Below are 22,126 nucleotides of genomic sequence, written 5' to 3'. Positions count from 1 at the left end.
CCTAAGAACGGGTTCTGTAATGTCCAATAATCGCCAGTGTAATGAAGGCAACTCCTATTCTTAAGGTGCTTGAGGTATTTTGATGAATTGAGAAGTTTTAAATCAATTTAACCTGTGCAAGATCTCTAAATGTTCAAATGATGATTTAGGTAGTTTTTAAAAATCCGCTTTGAGTGATTGGGCTGGGCTAATTCTGATGTTTATCCCATCAACTGCCCTCTTCCCTTTCAAAAACTTCACATCTAAACAGAGAGCCCTGGAAGACAGTCTCTTTCAAAATTAATGTCATTGTGTCTTTGCAATTAATGATGGTTATAGTGTGTGAGATATTAAATCATAACCCTGTAGGATTCTGGAACTTTAACTCAGCCAAAATGTCATTTAAATTCTTTAAGTTTGCACTTTTTTTATACTAATGTAGGATTTGGTGCTAGACTGTAATTAAACTATAGTCAATGGGCCTAACTTTCACAAGCAATTAAAGATACTGTCTTTTCTTTGCTCTTCTGCTAGGAATATGTGCTAGCTCTGTGGAAGCACTAAGATGTATCCCTGTACCCTCACTTTTGTTTTAGTTCCTGCTCAGTGCAAAGAGAACACATAGAATTCTGCAATGTTTTTATTCTATTATTGCTTGAAATATCTACTTCACTAGAGAAATTTAATGAATGTAGGAATCTAAAGTGCCATTTAAGCATCTCTCTATGTTCCCTTCACCTTTTATGTTTCTCTCACTGTATAACCTCCCTCCCTTTCCTATAATTCCACTTCTTTTAATTGACACACAAAGCTGAAAATGGGCAGGGCTCAAAGTCCTGGAATATCTTATTATACTCATGCAAGAATACAAGAGACCCTATTATGATATTCAACTTTTTGGATATTGTCCATATTTTCTTTTTAAATTAGGAAAAAAACCCAAATCAGAATTCAAGTTTCAAAATAACGAGGACATTTGCATTGACAGATACCGAGATACTGTCACAATTAGGCCAAGTATCTGTCTTCCAAATTCATTTTTAGTCACTTTTTTTTTAAAACATTTACACATATGATTGCCACATTGTGGTACCCTATGTAGTCCTGAGAAAGGGCATTAATGAAAATCATTAAACATTGTTTCATCAATAATTATGTGGTCTCCATACCTGGCAATGGAGATAGCTGAAAGACCATTTTCATCATTATATTCCTTTCTAAATCATTTTCTATAATTAAAAAAATTATAAATAAATGTCATTTCTCTGCTGTAATCCTAAAGAGCCTTATGAAAAATAGATACACAAATATGGGCACATATACAATTTTACATATTATATATTATTAAGGGAAGGCTGTGGTTGAGCCTACTACCCTTTCTCTTGATCCCCATAGCAACATAGCTTTTGGATCAGTCAAAACCCCACAGAGACATATGCAAGAGTTCACATCTTTTATACTGGACCTCCTCAGGATACTCTAATTTGCTACAGCTGCGCCCATGCCCATTTACTCCTAGGCTCCTGGCAAGCCCAGCCTTGATGGTTGACAGGTGTGGGAGCTACTGGCTCAGGGGAAAGAAAATTAACCCCGTTTCTGCCAGAACCCACCCTTCAGTAGCAATACATTGTTTCTCTTGCAACAAAAGTTCTAACAAATGCCAGCACTGAGCAGAGAAACAAGAGCCCGATTCATTACTCTTATGCCTGAATAAGGGACAACCTTCACTTCTCACCATGATCAACCAGTATGGATTTTTTAATTGGTCAGAAAGAATTCTAGTCCTACAAGCACTGGAACACGGGATTATAACTAGAGCTATTAGTTAGATGTGGGAAGATGAAGGTATGCAACAGCTGGTTCAGTAGCCATGACAGAAGACCTTTAAATATCCTTAGAAAAGAAGATATTGAGGATTGTCTTGCTTATTTTGAGAAGAGGAGAAAGTCATTGCTCTATTCCTCCTTCACACTTTTTTCTCTTCAAAAACAAAACAAAACAAAACAAAACAAAAACAGGTTCTTATAAATTTTTTAAAAGGATTGAGCCATTTTGAAATGGTACATTTTTGACCATTTTAATTATTTGATTTGTTTTCATCTCTGGTGGTGCACAGTCAGAGGCAAACTAAAATGGCTTGTGTTGGTAGTGGGCCATTGTAAAAGGCTCAGATGACAGTGGGAAATTGCTTTTGTGATGAAGGGAAGCATTAATAAAAGCTTCTCTCATGTTTACCCTTTTAAATTGGCCCTAAAGGAGTTGTTTAAGCTACCCCATTGGCAGTGGTTGGCTGATACATTGGTTGTGAAATGTTCTATGTCCATAGGTGGTAGTTGAGTTTAGAGATATCTACCCTTTTTCTGTCCTGGTCTGGTTTATCACTGAAGTTTAATTTAAACTCTTTTGTCCCCTTGCGTTCTGGTAAAAACCTTAAGTCTTTGCTCATAAAGAAAATATTGTTGTATGCTTAAGAAAATGTCACATTTTGTTTCCCACAATGCTCTCATGACACTAAATCATTCTACCTGTGGCTTTGGGGCTCCAATAGATACAAGGAGCTAGGGATTGTATTTTATTTTTTAATTTAGAGGAAAAGTAACCAAAGCAAAATCAAGCAGGATTTTTTAGAATGTGAATTTCCTGCACTGCCCTAAATTCAACTACACATATGAGATACCCAAGAAAGTGCACTAAATAACTTTTATAGCTCACTTGGGAGTCCTTCAGTTGAATCAGAGAGTAAGAAAAGATTCATGTGGTTCGGCTGTCTAAGGGTACTCAGCATGAGAAACCAGTGCAAAGTGAAGTCTCCCCTAGGATGGCCTATCTTATTCCCAGTGCTGTGCCATTGCTTAATGCTTGTCTTCTCACCCTCAACAGCATGACAGGTGCTTTGCTCAGAGCATCTGCAAAAGCAGTTAGTAGAAGACGAGATCTTCTATGGAAACTCAAATGTCCTCCCTGGAGGATTCAGTTAGTTGATAAGGGATTCAGTTGGTATTCTATTTAACTTTTAGTTTTGAATCTTGACATTTTCTCCAGAGAAAGGGGAGGGAAATTTATATCTATTCAGCAACTATTGAGGACCAAAGGTTTTCATCAATTTTTTAGTCATTTGGTTTTTCACAACCAATCTGTAAAGCATAAAATTTTATCTGAATTTTTTAGATGAAGAAACTATAATCATAATAAGTTAAATTTCTTCTCATCAGACTAATAAGTGTGAGAACCCAAATGTTTATCCTGATCCAAGACTGTCTTCTGTCTTCTAGATCAAGCTTCCAATTCTGGGGGCAAAAATAGACAAAAAATGTAAGATTTTATTTAGAAATGTGTAATGTGATAGGTCTTAAAGACTTTCTAATTCTTCTTCATGTAATATAGAATGAAATGAAGACCTATAGAAAAAAAGAGACTAGCCCCAAATCACAAAGTTCTTTTTTCATTTGTATGAGTTTAAATGATATATGTTTTTTCAATCAGTTTTTTGTATATTTTGTATAATTTACTTAGAATAATTGTTATTATTGTTGTTATTCATAAATCATTATATGAATTGACTATGCTAGTGTAGTCAGCAGTATGATCAGGACACAGAAAATTTCCATCACCCCCAAATTTTCCTTGTACTCATTTGCTGTCAATCCCCCAATTTTTTGCTTTAGACATCACTGATATGCTTTATGTCACTATAGTTTAATTTTTCTTCATCTAGAATTTCACGTAAATGAAATCATATAGCACACAGCTTCTTCAGCTCACCATAATGCTTGTTATATTCATTCATGTAGCTGGGGTATCTTAGTACAGTCTTTTTTTAAATTGCAGAGTAGTATTCCATCAAATGGATATACTACACTTTCTTTATCCATTCACGTATTGATGAACATTTGGATGGTTTACAGAGTTTTTGCCTTTGTAAATCTATGAGCATTTAAATGCAAGGCTTTTCATGTTTCTTAGGTATATACTTAGGAGTAGAATTGCTTAGTTGTATGTTAAGAAACTGTCTGTATGACAAGCTGATCTCTAAAGTGATTATTTGATTTTATATTCCTACCAGCAATATATGAGACTTCTAGTTGCTCTACATATTTGATAACACCTGCTATTTTCAGTATTTTTAAACTTTAGCCATTCTAGTAAGTATATAGCAATATCTCATTGTGGTTTTACTTTTCATTTCCATAAGGCCTGGAAGTGTTGAACCTCTTGTTTTGTGTTTGTCAGCCATTCATGCATCTTCTTGGGTAAAATATTTAATCAATTCTTTTGCCCATTAGAAAAAAATCTGGTCGCTATTTTTCTTCTTTAGTTGTAAAAATGATTTTTCTTATTTATTTATTTATTTATTTTTTAATTTCAGCTCATCATGGGGGTACAAAAGCTCAGGTTATATACATTGTCCATGTCCCGCCCATGCCCCTGAGTCAGAGCCTCAAGCGTGGCCATTCTCCAGACAGTGAAGGAATAAAAATGATTTTACTATTTTGGATATAAGTCCTTTGTCAGATACAAGTAATGCAAATATGCTCATCCAATCTCTGGGTTGCCTTTTCTTTTTCTGAATGATGGTCTTCAAAGAATAGATGCACTGTATTAATTTTGATGAAGTCAAGTTTATTAGTTCTTTTTATTTATAGTTTTTTGCATCCTAAGAGACATTTACTTAATATAAAGTTACAACAATTTTGTTCTATGTTTTCTTTTGAAAATTTTGAAGTTTTCTTGAAAGTTTTTGAGTTCATTTCTATGTATGGTATGAAGTATAGGTTACAGTTATTTTTTCCATAGGGATATGTATTTGTTTTGAAGATTATCCTTTCCCCATTGAATAAATGCAATACCTTTTTAAAAAATCTATTTACTGTGAATGTTGTTTATCTATACCTGGACTTTATTCTGTCCCATTGATCTATATCTCTCCTTACACTAATACTACACTGCCTTGATTATTACAACTTTTTAGTAGGTATTAAAATCAGTCAATGCCACTTCTCTGTCTGAAAATGGTTTTGGCTATTTGAGGTTCACAAATTTTCGAATCAGCTTGTCCATGTTAAAAAAAAAGAGCATGATTGGATTTTATCATAATTGTATAGAATTTATATATTAATTTATATTTCATTTACATATAAAATATCTAATTGTTTCAACAATGTTTTCAATTATTCACTGTGTACATCTTAAATGTATTCTGTTAGATTTATCCCTAAATATTTTATGTCTTATGCCATTATAAATGGTATGTTTTATTTGAAATTTTATTTTATAACTGTTTCTTGCTAGTATAGAAATATATTTGATTTTTATATATTGATCTTGTATACTGTGACCTTGTTAAACACACTTATTTTTATAGTTTCATTATTGTCGTCAATGATGATTTCCTTAGAATGTCCTTTGTATACAGTTCTGTCCGCTGTTCACAAGGGCAGTTTTATTAATGCCTTTCTAATCTTTATGTCCTTTATTTCTTTTTCCTTTTCTTTTTGCACTGGCTTGAACCTCCAGTGCCACATTGGATAGAAGTGGAGAAAACAGCTATCTTGCTTGTTCTCAATTGTAAGGCAAAGCATTTAGACTTTTGCTATTAAGTATGGTATTCACTTAAGATTTTCATACATGCCTTTTATTAAGTTGAAAAGTTTCTCTCTAAGCCTAGTGTGCTGATAATTTTAATTTAAATGAGTGTGGGATTTTTTTCAATTTTTTTCTGCATATATTGAGATGATCAAATGTTTTTTCTCCTTTATTCTTTATTAAAAATTCTTATTTAATATCACAAATTACATTGATTATTTTTCAAATATCAAATCAGCTGTTTGTTCTTATATACCCCACTTCAACCTAATTATCCTCTTTACATATTTTCAAATTCAACTTGATAATATTTTGTTCAGCAAGTTTTTTGTCTGTGTTCATGAGGGGTATTTGTCTGTAATTTTCTTTTGAAATCTTTGGTTTTGGTATCATCATATACTTGCCTCATAAAATAAGTTGGTATCATCCTTTCCTCTACTTTCTGGAAAAGTTTGTGCATAGTTAGTGTTTATTGAAATTCCCTCTTAAGCCATCACTGCTGAGACTATCATTTGTAGGAAGGACTCAATTATGAATTCATTCAATTTATATGTATTGATACAGGGCTTTGGGTTTTCTTTTTCTTCTTGTCTCAATTTTAAAAAATGTGTCTCTTTAATGAGTTTGAGTATTTCATCACAGTTGAAAAATTTAGTGGGATACATTTATTCATCATAGTCCCCTATTGTCCCTTCAATGTCTGTAGGATCTGTAGTGAGGTTCACTCTTTCATTTCTTATACTGGTTATTTTTCTGTCTCCTATTCTTGATCAGCTTTTTCATAAAATCAAATTTAGCTTTCACTTGTTTTTATATTGTCTGCTTTCCATTTGATCAATTTCTGCTCTTCAATATTTCCTTTTTTATTAATAAAACTTACTTAAAGTTTAATTTCTCTCATTTTTTTAGATTCATAAGCATTTTGCAACAAATTTTCCTCTAAGGAAATATTAGGCTTTACCTGTGTTTTTGTATTTATTATTTATAAGAAGTTATATTTCCTAGGATGTTTTTAAATTTCAAAATATTTGTTGATTTTCTACATATTTCTGTTATTGATTACTAATTCTTTTGTGTTCAGAGAACATGCTTTGCATTATTTCAATCTTTTTTAAAGCTTATTAACACTTTTTATAATCTATGATCTAACTTGAAGAATGTTTTATGTGCACATAAGATTTTCATACATGCCTTTTATTAAGTTGGAAAAGTTTCTCTCTAAGCCTAGTGTGCTGATAATTTTAATTTAAATGATAGTCAGATATTTTATTTAAAGTAAATTTCTTGTATAAACATACAGTTAGGTTTTGATTTTTTATCCAGTCTAAAAATCTCTGCCTTTTATTTGGAGTGTTTGGACCATTTACACTTAATGTAATTAATAGTGTCTGTATAGATAAATAGGTTTATAGGTAGATAGATAATAGACAGATTTTCTGTGTATCTAAGTTTTTCTTTGCTCCTTTTCTTTCTTTTAATTCTGTATTTTTTATAATTCCATTTTATCTCCTCTAATGACTGATAAATTAGACATATGTATATGTATGTGTGTTTGCTCTAGGGTTTAAAATTTTCATCTTTAATTTATCAAATCTACCTCTAAGCATTATTATACCACTTCACATATATAAAACTTAAAATAGTTTACTTTTTTTCCCCTGCCCCTCTTTGTGCTATTGTTCTCATAGTGTTCTAGTGCTTCTAGTTAAAAAGCTATGATAATCATAAAGCTCACTCATCCTTTTAACTTCTATTAAAAATTCCAGTTTTATTCTGCCTACTCCCCAATGTCTAAAGAGGTTTTTTTTTAATTTTTTTTTTATTGTCTCAGTTATTTAAAGTAGTAGTGCAAGTCAGCCCTTTATGAGTTACTCCTTCATGATCAAAAGCAGAATTAACTTTAATATGGTATATTCTCAAGAAGTAAAATCTTTCATAAATAAAAAATAAATTGAATTTTTGTCATTAATCCTGGCTCTGAGCAAATATTTTTGCTATATTAAAAGGTTGATCCTAAGATTTTTTAACTTTATTCCAACTATGATCAGTAGAACATTTTAAAAATTTTATAACACATTTATTTTAGAAATATATGGTCATAGTGGAAAAATTAGAATATATAGATTTAAAAAATTTACTTTTTATATTATCATACCTAGATGAGTATAGTTAATATTTTGCTGTAGAATGCTACTATGTATAGATCATATCTTTCTAGGGAATTCATGTTAAAATTTTTGAGAGTCATAAATACAGACTAAAAAAAAAAAACTCCTAAAAAATAAACTCCTCATATTTCCACTTCTGCACTTCTGACTCCTTAATTAAGGTTTAACTCAAGTTACAGATAGTCATAGCCTTCTAACCAGTTTTGTTTTTTTGTTGTTGTTTTATGTTTTGTTGTTTTGCCATTAGTCTGTTCCCTTCCTGCATATTGTCATTTCAGTCAGAAGGATCTCAATCATATTTTATCACTCTTTCACTTAAATTTCCTCAATTAATTCTCACTGAAATTAAATAAATTCTCAACTTCTCAATATATCACAAAATATCATTTTCTAGTTCTATTTTCATCTCTTTTTTATTAAGAAATATTCTAAACTTTAGCCATTCTGAACTGTTCTGCATGCAGCACACATTCTACTGTTTAAATACGCTGTTTTCTCTCTCTGGAATACCCTCTGTCCAACCAATCCCACTACCAACTCTCTCACTTTCTCTACTACACACTTATTTGCCAAACTGTTCTTTCTGCACCAAGCTGCAGCTCAGGCATCTGTTTGTTTTAGGCTGAGTTTGGTGTGTTTTCTTGTTGTTTTCATAGCAGCCAGTACACTCATGGTTCTGTGATAAAATATCACGCTATGGTCTAGGAATTTCTTTACTTCTTTTTCTCGCTCACTAGATTGTGAGTTATTGGAAACAGATATCATGTCTTCCATTTTTTAATCACTAGGGTGTAGTAGAACACCTGGCATATATTAACTACTCAATATGTATTTGTTGAATAAAATAATTAAAACCATTACTCATGTGATAATCAAATTGGCACTCTTGATTTCACTGGCATTTCGTTTTAGACCTCTAAGCTTTCTAGCTGTACCTTTCCTACAAGCCTTTATCAATAATAAGAAACATCATCTCATGCTGTTATGTGATTCTAGTAAAAAGGAACATGAGAAAAGTTGTAACTCTTTTCATTGTGACATCTATTAAAATATTTTTGTCCAAAACCAAAAGTATAAAAGTGTGTATTCAATAATAAATGGTGGGAAATTAATGCCAACAGACATATTTCCAACATCTCATAAAAGCTCATTTTTCTTTTGGCACATCCAAATTAGAACTGTTCTTACCTTTGGATTCAGTTCAAGATATTCAATTTAGTCCTTACACCTTTTAAGAATTGAGCCTTAATCATCTTAGTGATCACCTCACTGCTTCTGCATTCTCAGTTTAGCAGCTGATCACAGAGTGAGCACAACATAGCAATTAGACATCAAACTGAATTTTAAATTCTGACTATGGTCCACTAAGTGATTTGAGCATATACTGTGGCCTTGTGTCCAAATATATTTCATATCGATGATAGAGAAATTTTGTGATTCTTTTCACCTTCAAACTCCAGAACATTAGCATCCATTAGGAAAATTAATTTGTATTAGACAAAAATAGATTTTTTTATAAATTAAGACTTCCCAGGTCAAATAAAAAAAATCTGATAATAAAGGTTAAACAATGTAGGTGATTTTGGTGCTAACATAACCAGAAGTTCCAGAGGAAGGATAAATTACATTTGGCTTGACTTAGCAGTTTGGTATCACCATTAAAACCCCAGCTTAATTTTATTTCCCTATATTCCATAGTACTGGCATTATCCCAGCATTGACTTCCTTCATGGTATCAAAATGACTTATGGTTCCAGGCTTCATACTATACCACATCTTTCAGAATGAAAGAAAAGTTGGCTACAAATAGCTCTCTGAGAAATTTTAAAATCCTCTCTCCTAGATGTATAATTCTTTTTGAATCTTCACTCAACTTGGCCCCTTTAGTTGATCATATGCCCATCGCAGAAAAATTCTCTGTGGACAGAGAAACAGCAAATCCCAACTGGCATGAACTTTAGGTCCCTGAATCAAGTACTATGGTAAGTGGCATGGGGTTACCTCAAGAGCATTAGACCTCTCAGGAAGCTTGCAGTGAGGTAATTACCCTTAACCCTAAACCAGGCTACTTTAAAACAGCCGGGAAGAAAAGTGAGTCTTGGAGATAAAACAGGGAAATTTATAACTAGAACTAAAAATGATGAATTCTAACATTTTTAAACAAAAAATAGAATCCCTTGAAATTAAGGCTGATAAATTTACTGTATTTATCAACATACATGGTACCCACTTAAATTTGATTTTCAAATAAACAATAAGGAAACTTTAGTATAAGTATTTTCTATGAAAATGTCCTTGAAATCCCACGTAAACTGCAATACCTGAATGATTTATCCAAAATAAAAAAAAAGTGAAGACAACATTTTATATGGGAAACAAAATAAATAAAAATAAGACTAAGACTGGCTATAGTTTTCAGATGATGATCCCAGCCAGGGACCCTGCATACAGTCAACAACTGTGTGGAAGTGTTAGGGAGGAAAGTCAGTTCAAGGGTCCTGGTTTCCAGGAGGAGGACTCATCTCTAAGTACTGCAGGTCTCTCTCTGCCTCTTTACTGATTGCTAAAATTGGAAACAGCTTGCTCAGTTCTGTCCTGCTTCCTTTTTAGGAGGAAGTTGCCTCTCATATATCAAAGGGCAGGCTTTGCTGTTGCAGGCAGGACGTCTCTTGGCCCAGGCTGCTTAACTGGATGGATAAGGCTCTCTAAATCTGAGTTTAAGTGTTCGGAAGCCCATTTGACTCTAACACTTATAATTTGCCTTAAACTTAGCTTTTATTAATAATAAAGGTGATATTCCAGGCCCCATCTGCCACTCCTTTGTGATGTTTATTTTTTCACCCTTGATTTGCAGACCTTGAAAGAGAAGATACACTGTTTATAGACCCTCCCTAGAAAACTCAACCCAAATCATGCCTGTTAATGGATATACATGTACTAGAACTAAGAGGCTACCAAAATACGCTGCCTGTTTACATAAATGGTGTGAATTCTGGAGTCTTGATCAACTTAGACTTTTTGAAATGAAGCTTAACCTTTTTGGGATAACATCAGTCATATATTCCCCATTTTAAAATGTATAACAATAAATGAATTGTATATAATATGTGAATATAAATGTTGAAAGTGTTTCTGAAGGTGTATAAAAATGGCTGCATCACGAGGATTACTCTGAGGAATCAGAGAAGAAGCGGCACTGAAACATTAGGTGAAAGGGGAAATAGGGACATAGAGCACAATAGTCAAAAGTACAGACTTGAGATATTTAGCGGAACATGTGTACAAATTCACGTCTGAACTCTGTCCACAACCACCAAAAACAGCCATCCCAAAAGAAGACAAAACATTGTTCTAGAAATGTGGAAATGCCAGGTGGAAAGATGAATAAGAAAGAGTTTGCGGCAGGCTTTATACGGATAGTGATGTACTATAATTTGAAATACCACCTTGAGTGGGTTCTGCTTTCCTTATCACTGTGGTGTGAGATGCCATGTGAAAAGTTGTTTTTCAAAATGAACAAAACAAGAACAGAGACAGAATCATGGAGAAGCTCTCAGAGATATTACATTCTGGACATGGATTCACCAGACAGGAACCTCCCTCAGAAGTGGGAACCTTTAAAATAAAGCTACTGCCTTAGCCCTTGGTGGGAAGTTTACAAAACCAGCTGCACTTTGCATCTCTGGGTCTAACAAAGATCACATATCAAAGCTTCATGACCAAATTAATGTGTAGCTTATCCCCCTCCCCAAGGTCTTTCTCTTGGTTTTATTATTACTGACAATATTGTAAGAGCGGTGTGAAATGGCCAATTCACACATGTGCCACGTTTTGCACACTGCCTGAACCTGCTGGAACATGATTTTCCTAAGAATGATGACAGTAATAAACATCTTCTGGCAGAGGCTTGCAAAATCTGCACCCATTTCAGTCACTCAGTAATGGCCCATAAAATTCTTTGAGAACTGCAGGAGAAAAACAATGTACATACTCATGCATAAATTAAAACTGGAAGTGCCAGCTCAATGGAACTCGACTTGTCACACTCGGGGACAACTGTGGAGCAATTAAAAATAAACAAACCCATAACCCGTGGGTGCAGCCAACGGTCAACAGAGAAAGTGTTCTCTGTTGGAGATCAAACCATTAACCAGGGCATTCCTTGAGTAGATTCCCTCTTTGGTCTGTAAAAATATTCAGAGTACTTTACATAATCCTTCCTGATGAGTTCTCTTACAAAAACAGCGTCAATGTGAATGGATGAGAAGGAAAATGTTCATCTTGATTTCCTTTTACATTAGGGACCATTTTACTGTATAAAATGTGATGTAGGCATGAACATTCCTGATTTCCTTCTTTACATCAAAGTTTCAACTTTGAACTCTGTCATTTTCATGGGTGAACAATCTAGAAATGCCCTTTATTTTATCAAGTTTCAAAGAAATAATCCTGTATATCTAAAAAATATTTTCATAGAATTAAAAAAAAATCACTAGTTCATCAAGAATTTCTACCATTTCTTCAGAATCACTTTCTCAGTCCTGCTCACTGTGAGTAGGACTCTTTAGAGTATTTGCAATTGGAAAAAAGATCAGTTTTATAATCAGGTTTCCACATTTGTCTTAGCAGTTGAAATTTTATTATGCAGTTATTTGGACATTTCTCAGGTGGACAGCAGGGGGTACCAGTTTGATCTAACATAATACCCAGCAGATGACACAGCGTGGCTGCGTTAATAGCCCCCTCAAATAGCAGGGTGGCAGCTTGGGAAATTGCCCCCAGATCCAGAGGTGGGTTGAATTGTTCCTAGGGTAATCACAACCCACTTGCCAGATACTGTTTTAGTAGCGGTCATATGACCAATTCTGGCCAATAAGCCATGTTTTGAAGTTTATGAGAAGCCCTTGGGAAAGTTCTTGCTTTTAAGAGAGAGTAGGAAAGCTTTCTCTCTCTCCCCCATGGCTGTAGATAAGGAAACGTGTAGCCCCTATTACTTTGGGGATCTATCTTAAATCTGTGAATAAATGAGAGTTAGGGTGAAGCCACTTGAGAGATAGAGAGATCTTCAAGCAGCTGGATCAACTAACACTAAACCCCACCCATCCTTGCTTTCCTATTATATTAACTAATAAGTGAATTATTCTTTACAGTCACTGTTTCAGGTTTGGGTACTTACAGCACAAGGCAGATTAATAGATTTAAGAGCTTTACAAAATTTCTTATTGGACAGTGCCTTGTGGGGGGGGGAGGGGTTTGCCAATACTCAGTGTATGGGCCAAAATGACACTGGTGCCAAAGAAGCAGGCCCATTAGAAAATCAGAGAATAATGAAGTAGGAAGAATAGACTCCTGTCCTTGGAGAGGTGGCCGCACCTGGCAAGAATCCCAGCTCTACCAACTTTGAGAAGTCTATGCCCTTGCCAAATTCTTCTGCAACTTTCTAGGAATTTATTTCCTTAATATTTTTCTCTATATACTCCCTCTTGATTCTGTACATGCCATTTTCAGTCACAGCCCATCCACCTCACTAGTTGTGTACACACACACACACACACACACACACCCATCACGAAGAGTTCTATGTTGGTGATTTCCCAGACGATTTAAGGAATCACAGAAAGGGAGTATGAGTTCCCCCCGCCCTGTATAAATAGCTGCACACCCACACTGTTTTCTTTCTTATCTCCTCGTACCTGTCTAGAGCCACTTACCAAATTCTTTTTTTGTTTTGCGCAGATAAGTTTCACCCACTCCCGGAACATAAAAGTTCTTGGTTTCTGCTCCAGACAATACATCAAAGAATTTTCCCAACAAAGGTGGATCTTCTTCTACAAGGACTCATTCAAGCTGCAAAAAATAAAATATTTTCCCATTAAAAACTGTCCCTTTTTTATAAATTTGCCTGGAACGTGGCTTAAATATGAAGAAGATGTTCTTAGCACACTACACCTACAAAATAAAATTCCCAAATATGACCAGGAGCTTCCTTCTGAATTCAGCTCCAAATGAAGTTTAGGTTTTGTCTGGCCCCTTCACAAGCAGGAAAGGCTTCTTAGACAGTAGGGTCTTTTCCCACTAATAAGGTCATATTTGGGGATTGAAGAGAGGTAAAAATTAATGGTTTTAGGAGTAAATACATCTTTGAATCAGAAATGGAAGAAAAGATCTATACAAGAACTGTAAATCTCTAAAGCCCAAGAGAGGATGTAGACCACTCAGTCCTCTTGTTAAGTATCCTCTTGGTATAGACAGAGTCTTGCTGGATGGCAGGATTTCAGAGAGTTGATGCTTGGCCCAGAGAAGAAAGACCTTTGGAAAAACCTTGCAATATTAATAGATACTTGCCATTAGATAATTTTTGCTGCAGAAAATGCTTCTAATTTCTCTTCTAGTATAATTCACCTTTGTTCTAGATATCAAAGATCCCAAAAGAGCCGTTAAGACTGTCATGTGTAAGTCATCACTTAAAGATCTTACTCTTCAATTACTAATCATAAAAAAAATTATTAGTGCTCAAAATATCAGCACAGAAAAAAACAATCTCACATTTTTGGGCTATTTCTGCTATGCTTTATAAAGCACTGAACTATTTATTTGTCACACTAATTGTATAGAGTGTTGCTATAGACTCACATATTTTGGGAAATATAGAGCCAGCCCATATACAGTTTTGGATTATTAATTTTCAAAAAGAAGAATATATTTACCAGCCTGAAATGAAAGAAATAGCATACAACTGGGCACTCAGAAACCTATGGTCTTCTTTTGGTTCTGTAAGTTTCAAACTTTACCTTTCCTAGAAAGTCTTTGTTTTCTCCTTGGTAAATGAAGTAACTAGGTATATAACTCACAGTTTTAAATTATTGGATAGGATTTTATGGTGTTTGAAAACAGAAATCAAGGTATCTCCTCCCCTTTGCTCTTAGGTTTCTCATCTGTAACAGAGAACTGTAATACACTAATAGTGAGTGTATGCATATCAGCTCTGGAGCCCTTTTTTGGAGAATGGTGCCTACCCTCCTGGCAGAGGCTTGCAAAACCTGCACCCATTTTAGTGCACAAAGGAGTGGCAGATGGGGCCTGGAATATCACCTTTATTATTAATAAAAGCTAAGTTTAAGGCAAATTATAAGTGTTAGAGTCAAATGGGCTTCCGAACGCTTAAACTCAGATTTAGAGAGCCTTATCCATCCAGTTAAGCAGCCTGGGCCAAGAGACGTCCTGCCCAACCCTGGCCATCTCTGTTCCACCCTAAGCTCATTAGTTCAGTCGATTTGAGAGAAATTGATCTAATTCTATCAAGGGGGGACCCAAGACCTGGCCTGGCCAATCAGTGATCAGCCATAGCAATTGTTACAGGAATACACATTTGACCCAGGCTATACCAATTAATTATGCTCCTAAGACTTTTGTTGGAGTTAATCAGAAAGAAAACTACCTTTTTCTGATATTGTGAGAAATGAGAAGATTTGAGTTCAGCTTACCAATGGCCATCTTGACATTACACGTAGTGAGAATGAAGGTAAGTTGAAAATAGAGAGAGAGAGAGAGAGAGAGAGAGAGAACATTTCATTTTGAATCCTAGAATTCAAATGCCTGAAGCCTATTTTTTTGTTTGTTTCATGAGCCAATAATTTTTTTCTTTTTCCTTGAAATAGTAATTTTCCTTGAATTTGTATCACTAAACATTGAAATTACTGACTTAGAAAATTTTTGGAAATTTTTAATGAGATAAAGGAGGCAAAAATGCTTTTTAAAATGCAAATAGGTGACTGCTACTATTTTTAAATTAATTTTTCTACAATAAAATTTAGAAAAATACTTTTATATAAGAATAAATACTATGTTGGCATTATTATTCAAATAAACACTATCTTAATCAAAAGCAGTTACAAAACACCCAATTCTGTCCACCCTTATCCTTGAGGCTTTAGGAAAACTTGCTTGACTTATCTCATGGTCAAGAAGCATAGTTAATAGCTATGGATTTGTTTCTATATTATCCAATTGCTAAATAGGAAGTAGGAATATATTTCCTTTACCTCATCAGACAGTTTTCACTGTCTTTTGCTAGCATTCTTATAACACTTGAGTCTTTAGAAGAAAGGTGCCAAATGCCAAGAATTAGTATTCAAATGACTTATTAAGAGTGAAAGTAGGGAGTTTGTGAGGGATGCTAAATCTACAAGATTTTAAATAGGGTTTAATATCATTAATCCACAAATTCTGGACTAACCCACTTCAACAAAGAATAGTTCCAGAATCTAGTTTGCAAAATGATTATATGGTTAATGCAGGATTAAATTTTCTTTCAATTATAAGACCAAGTCTGGAAAATGCTCTAAAGAGAATGAAGAAAAAAATCCTGCAAGAGGTGCATTTGGTCTGAAGTGCTTTTAAATATGCTTCTTAATTGCTGGGGGCTATTTTGTTCTTCATCTAATCATTGTCTGAATTACTGAAGCTCAACTCATCTGATAAAATAGGTGAGCTTTGTGGTAATGAAGTCAGATAATGTCTTATTTGAGTGTCAGGCCAGGCATCAAACGGGAAGCGTGTTTAACCATTAGTAAGGAGTTTGCCAACTGAAATATTTTCAGCCAAGTTACTTGACTCAAGCCAATTGATTGAAATAAGAGAAAGTTTAGAAATAGGAAAGAATTTGCGAAGCTGTGCCTTTAACTGCTTAACAAAATTGCTTGTTATTTAAATAAAGGTAATTAAAAGTGTAATGCTCTGGAACTATTATGCACCTACTCAAAAACAGCGAACTTTTGTTTTGTGAAAGAGCCAATACCTTGAAGAAGGAGTAGGCTTCAAAATGAGAATCCCATAGATACTTTTAAAGAGCTGGAGATTAACTCATTTAAGTAAGCAGTCATTTTATAGCTTTTCCACCAGGGAAGCCAGCATTTCCTTGGGATTCTTGAATTAGGGAGTTCCACACCAAGGTTCTGTAAATTAGCTATGTGGGTATTCATATTATCAACACCTTCACCTCTGCAGGAAGCCCCACAAGGGCAGGAATCAAAGCAACGTAGTCATCTTCTGACTACAGCAATCTTCTCCCTAGAATGCTTTTGGTTCTGCGTTGTACTTGTCTTTTCAAAAAATATTTCTTAAACCATTATTTGTTTGATTCTAATGAGTAACATGTATTGGAAGGCCAAGCCTACCTGTTCTGTTTTTCAGGTGTTCATTCCCATAGAGGAATTTTTATACACGTTGGTTTTATAGCATAAAACATGAAAATTTATACAACTGCTCAGTACAAGTTTAAGGGCAAGTTTCTGTAAAACAAAAAAGATATTTTAAATGAAATATACTGGCTCCTCTATGATTTTTTTTTTTTTACATGAACTGAAGCAAAACTGTATTCACAAATGAAAAACATCCAATTTCATTTCATCTTTCCCTCCCCAACATATGGTAAGTATTTCCTTGGTTTCTAAATCTGATGCATTTCCAAATACACTTGGGGAAGAAGTGTAAGTTACCATACTTTCATCTAATTTTTCTCAGGGAAATTTGTACAACATAAGTTTCACAGAATAGATGAGTTTTATTAAAAGGAAGAGTCTTTGTCCCTGCAATGCCTAAAAACCTGTGAAATTGCAGGTCATCAGAAAGAAACCATGGTATTATTTGCTGGATTTCTGTCAACAGTAAACTTTCCCAACCTTATATATGTTCTGAAGTCAAGTGTACGTTTGTAATAGCAACGGTCCAGGAAAAAGGCATTGGCTACACCAGTTGTCTTGGACATCAGGTTGGTCAATTAGAGAAGACTGTTGAGCCATGCAATCTACTTTGTCACATATGTCTGATTTGTTTTTGTTTTTGTTTTTCTATAGAAAACCAAACCAAACAGAGCAACTCTCCACAGTACATTCTAAAACTGTCACTAATGAACTGATCTCTACAGAAGTTTCCTTTTCCTGGGTCGATAGAGCAAGCTTATCCTGCTTGTTGTTTTCTAAATATATCAGTTTCATTTGTGTTAAAAACTAAAGCCCTCGTGATAAATACTACTTTCATTTTTTTGGCAGCCATATGTGGAGCTGAACATAAATACTACTTTTAACAATAGGGTTGAGCTGCTCTGGGCCCGACAGATCATGGAGAGTTAGGGGATGATCAGTTCCTCCCATCGTGGAACTCAGCCTGATACATATAGTGTTTAAGTAGGGAAGTCACCATTGGCTTTGTAATCCCTTGTGTGATCCTTGTTCTGTGAACAGATAACGGGGAAGTGAGTCAAGTGCACATTTGTCAGGAAGTCTCCACTGTCTCTTTTCTCCCCAAAGGCAGGAACTGTCAGCATTTGTGACTTCAAGCTAGTCCGTGTTCTGATATTATTGTGCACATTCCCAGAGGGGATTCTTTGGAAGGACTTTTGCATTCATGTGAAGAGAAATATTTCAGCTGCTTTTTACAAGCACTGATTGCCTAAGACAAAGTGACTGACTGCTACAGTGCTGAAGTTGAAGGACATAAACATACTATAATGTGTTTTGTCATAAACAATCACAGATTAAGGCTCTCTTCACAGGTGATTGAACAAAATGAATAACAGAATGGAGACTTGTATTCTGATGCTTGTGGCTCATGTAAACTCATGTTCTGCATTTTAGAATTTGTTGAAGGCATAGCTTCTGCTTTGGGAATAAGCCCTGTTAATCAGGTCATTCCTCTAGGTATATTCTGAAGTAGCTACTTTTGGTGATTAAACTTCACATATTATATTAGGTAACAGGGCATGCTGTTAACAGCATGTTATCACTAAAGGCAAGAGAAAAGCATTCATTTTAGATAAGGCAGGCTAATGCATGTCAGCTATAGCATTGCTCTCTGAGATTAAGGTAAGAGTAAGCTCCAGAATGCCGCTGACAATGGCAAACATTGGCTGAGTGCCTACTATGTGCTGGGCACTATGTCAGATGCTGAGAAGCAATATATTATATCATATTTCATAAGTGACATAAAATAGTTAGGAATTCGAGGCAGTAAATCACTAATCTGCCATATTTCTTAGAAATGTATTAATACTAAAACATGAGTCCCATTTTAAGAGTTAAAACAACTAAGGTCCTTGCCAATTAAGAGACTTGATCAAGGATATGAAGTCTGTAAGAAGTTTGAACAAGGACATTACTCTATCTTCTATGTAATGAGAAGCTAGGAAAATAATCCAGGAGTTTTGAAATTTTTAATCAAACAGACATCTTGGGCACAAACTAGCCTTCCAGTTTTATTCTTTTGGGACTAGTATTATTTGCATTTAAGAACTTCAGGGAACCTTTGGCTAATAACTCCAAATATGAGTTTTAAGCTAGCATAAAGCATCAATTTTTAAGCAATAGACATAATAAGATTGTTCATTGCCTTTCACATGGTGGCATAAGTGAAGCCCAAATACGAGTCCAGTGATTCCATTTCAGCTAAAAAAGATTCAGGAAGATTAGAACTTCAGTGATTTTCTTATATAGTGATTTTTAAAATATGTTTTTCTGAACTAGAGAAGGTCTGTCATGAATTAAATGCAACTCTACATTTAGTTAGTATTCCTTTCTATTTTTCCAATAAATAACTGGATGAAAATCATTTAAAGAGAAAAGGCCTCTTTTTAAGGAAACAGTTCCAGACCACTTTTATGAGATTTCTCTAGCAGACCAATTTGAAACTTCTAGAAAAATAACCCAAACTATGTAAATGTACTAAAGGCAGATCTCCAGGGAAACACAACCTCTTAGTTCTGTCTTTATAGAACTCACGGTGGGTATGGAGTAGAAGAAAATTGTGGTTTCAACAGAATTCAAACATTATTGTATCAAATCTGAAAACATTTATTCATTAAGACTAAAATAAAGGAAAATGTTTTGAAAAATAACAGCCAGTAATTTAAATCTGACTGGGCTAGATCTAAACTTGAGCTCTGGACATTTTCATGTATGTTATCCTGAGTATTTACCATGACAACATCTGCATAGCATTACCTACTCACTTCTAAGTAGTTAATGTACATACTCTTAAGAAACATGTTCCTTGTGGTCTGTTACATATATTTTTAAGACCACATTAAAAGAATCACAAGTGGAAGAGATGTTTCCAAAAACTTAAACATGGACATTTCTCATATGGAGTTTTGCAAATGTGCAATATTTGCTTTAATAACCAGAGACCACATTATAAAATGTCTGTAGAAACTTTAAGTGAGTGAAAGAGTCACTAACTTTAATGGTTTCAACAAAGTGTTATATTTGGGGAAACAATGAAAAGAGACTCCCATCAATATAGATAGTAGAAAGAATGGGAAAAATGTTTAGCTATTCGTCATTTGATGGAATTCTGGTATTTTCTGATAAAACAACTTTAAAAGAAGCCCTGATATGAACGTGCCAGTGAAAAAGGAAAGCATAGCGTAAATCTCTCGTACAGTTTTGAAAATGTTAAAGGACAAACAAACTAGAAAAACTTGAAGGACTAACACTAAAATTGGCATAATACTGTTTGATTTTAAAATAATGTGATATAAGGTAAATAACCAGAAAAGCAAACTTTCAGGATTTCTTGCCCTCAAAGTGAAACAGATAGAACAGAAAACAGATATTGTTATCAGTTTGGAAGAACATTTGAACGAAGGCACTGAAAAGACAGAAATAGCGGTGTCTTCTTTTGCTTTGAAGCTTCCTGATTGGAATGCAGTCTTTGGGGTGGATCTGCTTCATTTACAGAATGGAAATTCAAACCATTCTCTTCTATTGGAAATATTTGTCACAGGAAAATTTTCCCATAGTAAAAGCATTTTGTTAATAAACAGTTTTTTTTTCTTTTTGTAATGTTGAAGGTCCCTTGCACTTAACTAACTGGAACCATGCTTTAGCCAAGGTTTTAGGCAAACCCCAGCCTTTGAATTGTACAGACTTGACATGTCATTGCAGAGACACATCACATTGCATTATGCTGTCGCTTTGCATCCGTTGGCATTTCACTGACACACTGCAGGCTCTTGTTCTACTTTTTTATGCCTCTTTCCACGCTCCCCATTAAAGGCTCCAAGACCCAAAAACTTCTGCACTGCAAGAAGTGATAGTATTTTCTTTTTCCTGTGAACAATCACTTCCTTATTTGAATGACTAAAAAGTGAGCCTTTGGTTCTTAGTTTATGGGAAAAAAATGTACTGGGATGATTTTAACCCATCCAAATCACCAATAGCTCTCTGTGTCCAACTATAAAGTAGGGATTCCAAATCTGCTGAAACGAACTACAAGAAACATGTTAAAATAAAAATAATGAGTTGATTTAGGTAAGATGTAAAAATTAGGTTTGAAGTGCAAATATAGACACTCTCCTCATGAAAAATATATTGTTTTTATGAACATAGTAGTTACTCATTTGTGTAGTAGGAAGTGTTAGCAGGAGAGGGGAGCAAGCAAAATAAAGAAAATAAAAGTCATCAGTAACCCCACTGTTCAAAAATAACCCTTCATCATTTGGTTTATTTCTACCTATATCTAAAGGGATACTGACATGTAATGCATGTACATCAATGATACCACATACAAGGAAAAACCATTATAAAAATTATATTAAAAATTACAATTTATTTAATTTTTTATACAACTTAGAATTATAAACATTTCCCCATTCATAAGTTATTCTTTTACAACATGATTTTTATGTATTCTTTTTGTTTAATAGTATGGTTCTGCTGTAATATATTCCCTTAAGGTAAATTTCATGAAGAAAGATAGACTATGTCTAGATGGATATTACAAATTCTACCTCACTCCACCTAGAATTTGATGATTCTTTCCCAAGTCTCCATGAATATACTCAATGGTGCTGTTTAAACATGTTTATTTTCCCTTTTTTCACCAATATTGAGTATTATCGTTTTTTAATATAAAGATTATAATTTTTGTCATTCTGATACATAGAAAAACAGTTAAATATCATCTTAATTTGTATTTCTTTAATAACCAATACAGTGAAGTCTTTTATTTATATGTTTTTTGTTATTTGTATTTGCTTCTTCCTTACAAAAAAATTTTAAGCAATTAAAAAAAAGTCCATGATATTTTCCTTCAATGGGCCATTTTAATGCCAAAAAAGTCAGATTGAATCATTTCTGTAATCAGATTACTTTTAATTAAAGCATTTCACACCTAGAGCCCTCTTGGGAAGGTATGAAGACTCTACTTCAACTAATAATCCATTCTGCTGTCACCTAAATGGTTTCTATTAGAACAGCGAAACATGCATTATTCCCTTACGACAAACTATCTGTAGCCTTGGGACAGAAACAAAGCCAGAATTATTCAGTGTTTTTCCATCATAAATTCTGTCTCTTATTTCCCCAATATCTATAGTCTGTCATTATTGTCCTTTCTAT

At 34.2% G+C, this 22,126-nt stretch overlaps 1 pseudogene; it reads left to right on the top strand.

Annotated features, from left to right (window-relative positions):
• Positions 1-22,126, top strand: part of LOC123634843 — a 92,975-nt pseudogene that overhangs the window by 49,287 nt on the left and 21,562 nt on the right.

The sequence above is a fragment of the Lemur catta genome, chromosome 3 (assembly GCF_020740605.2).
Source record: "Lemur catta isolate mLemCat1 chromosome 3, mLemCat1.pri, whole genome shotgun sequence".
NCBI classification, from domain to species: Eukaryota; Metazoa; Chordata; class Mammalia; order Primates; family Lemuridae; genus Lemur; species Lemur catta.
This window is presented reverse-complemented; position numbering and strand designations above follow the sequence as displayed.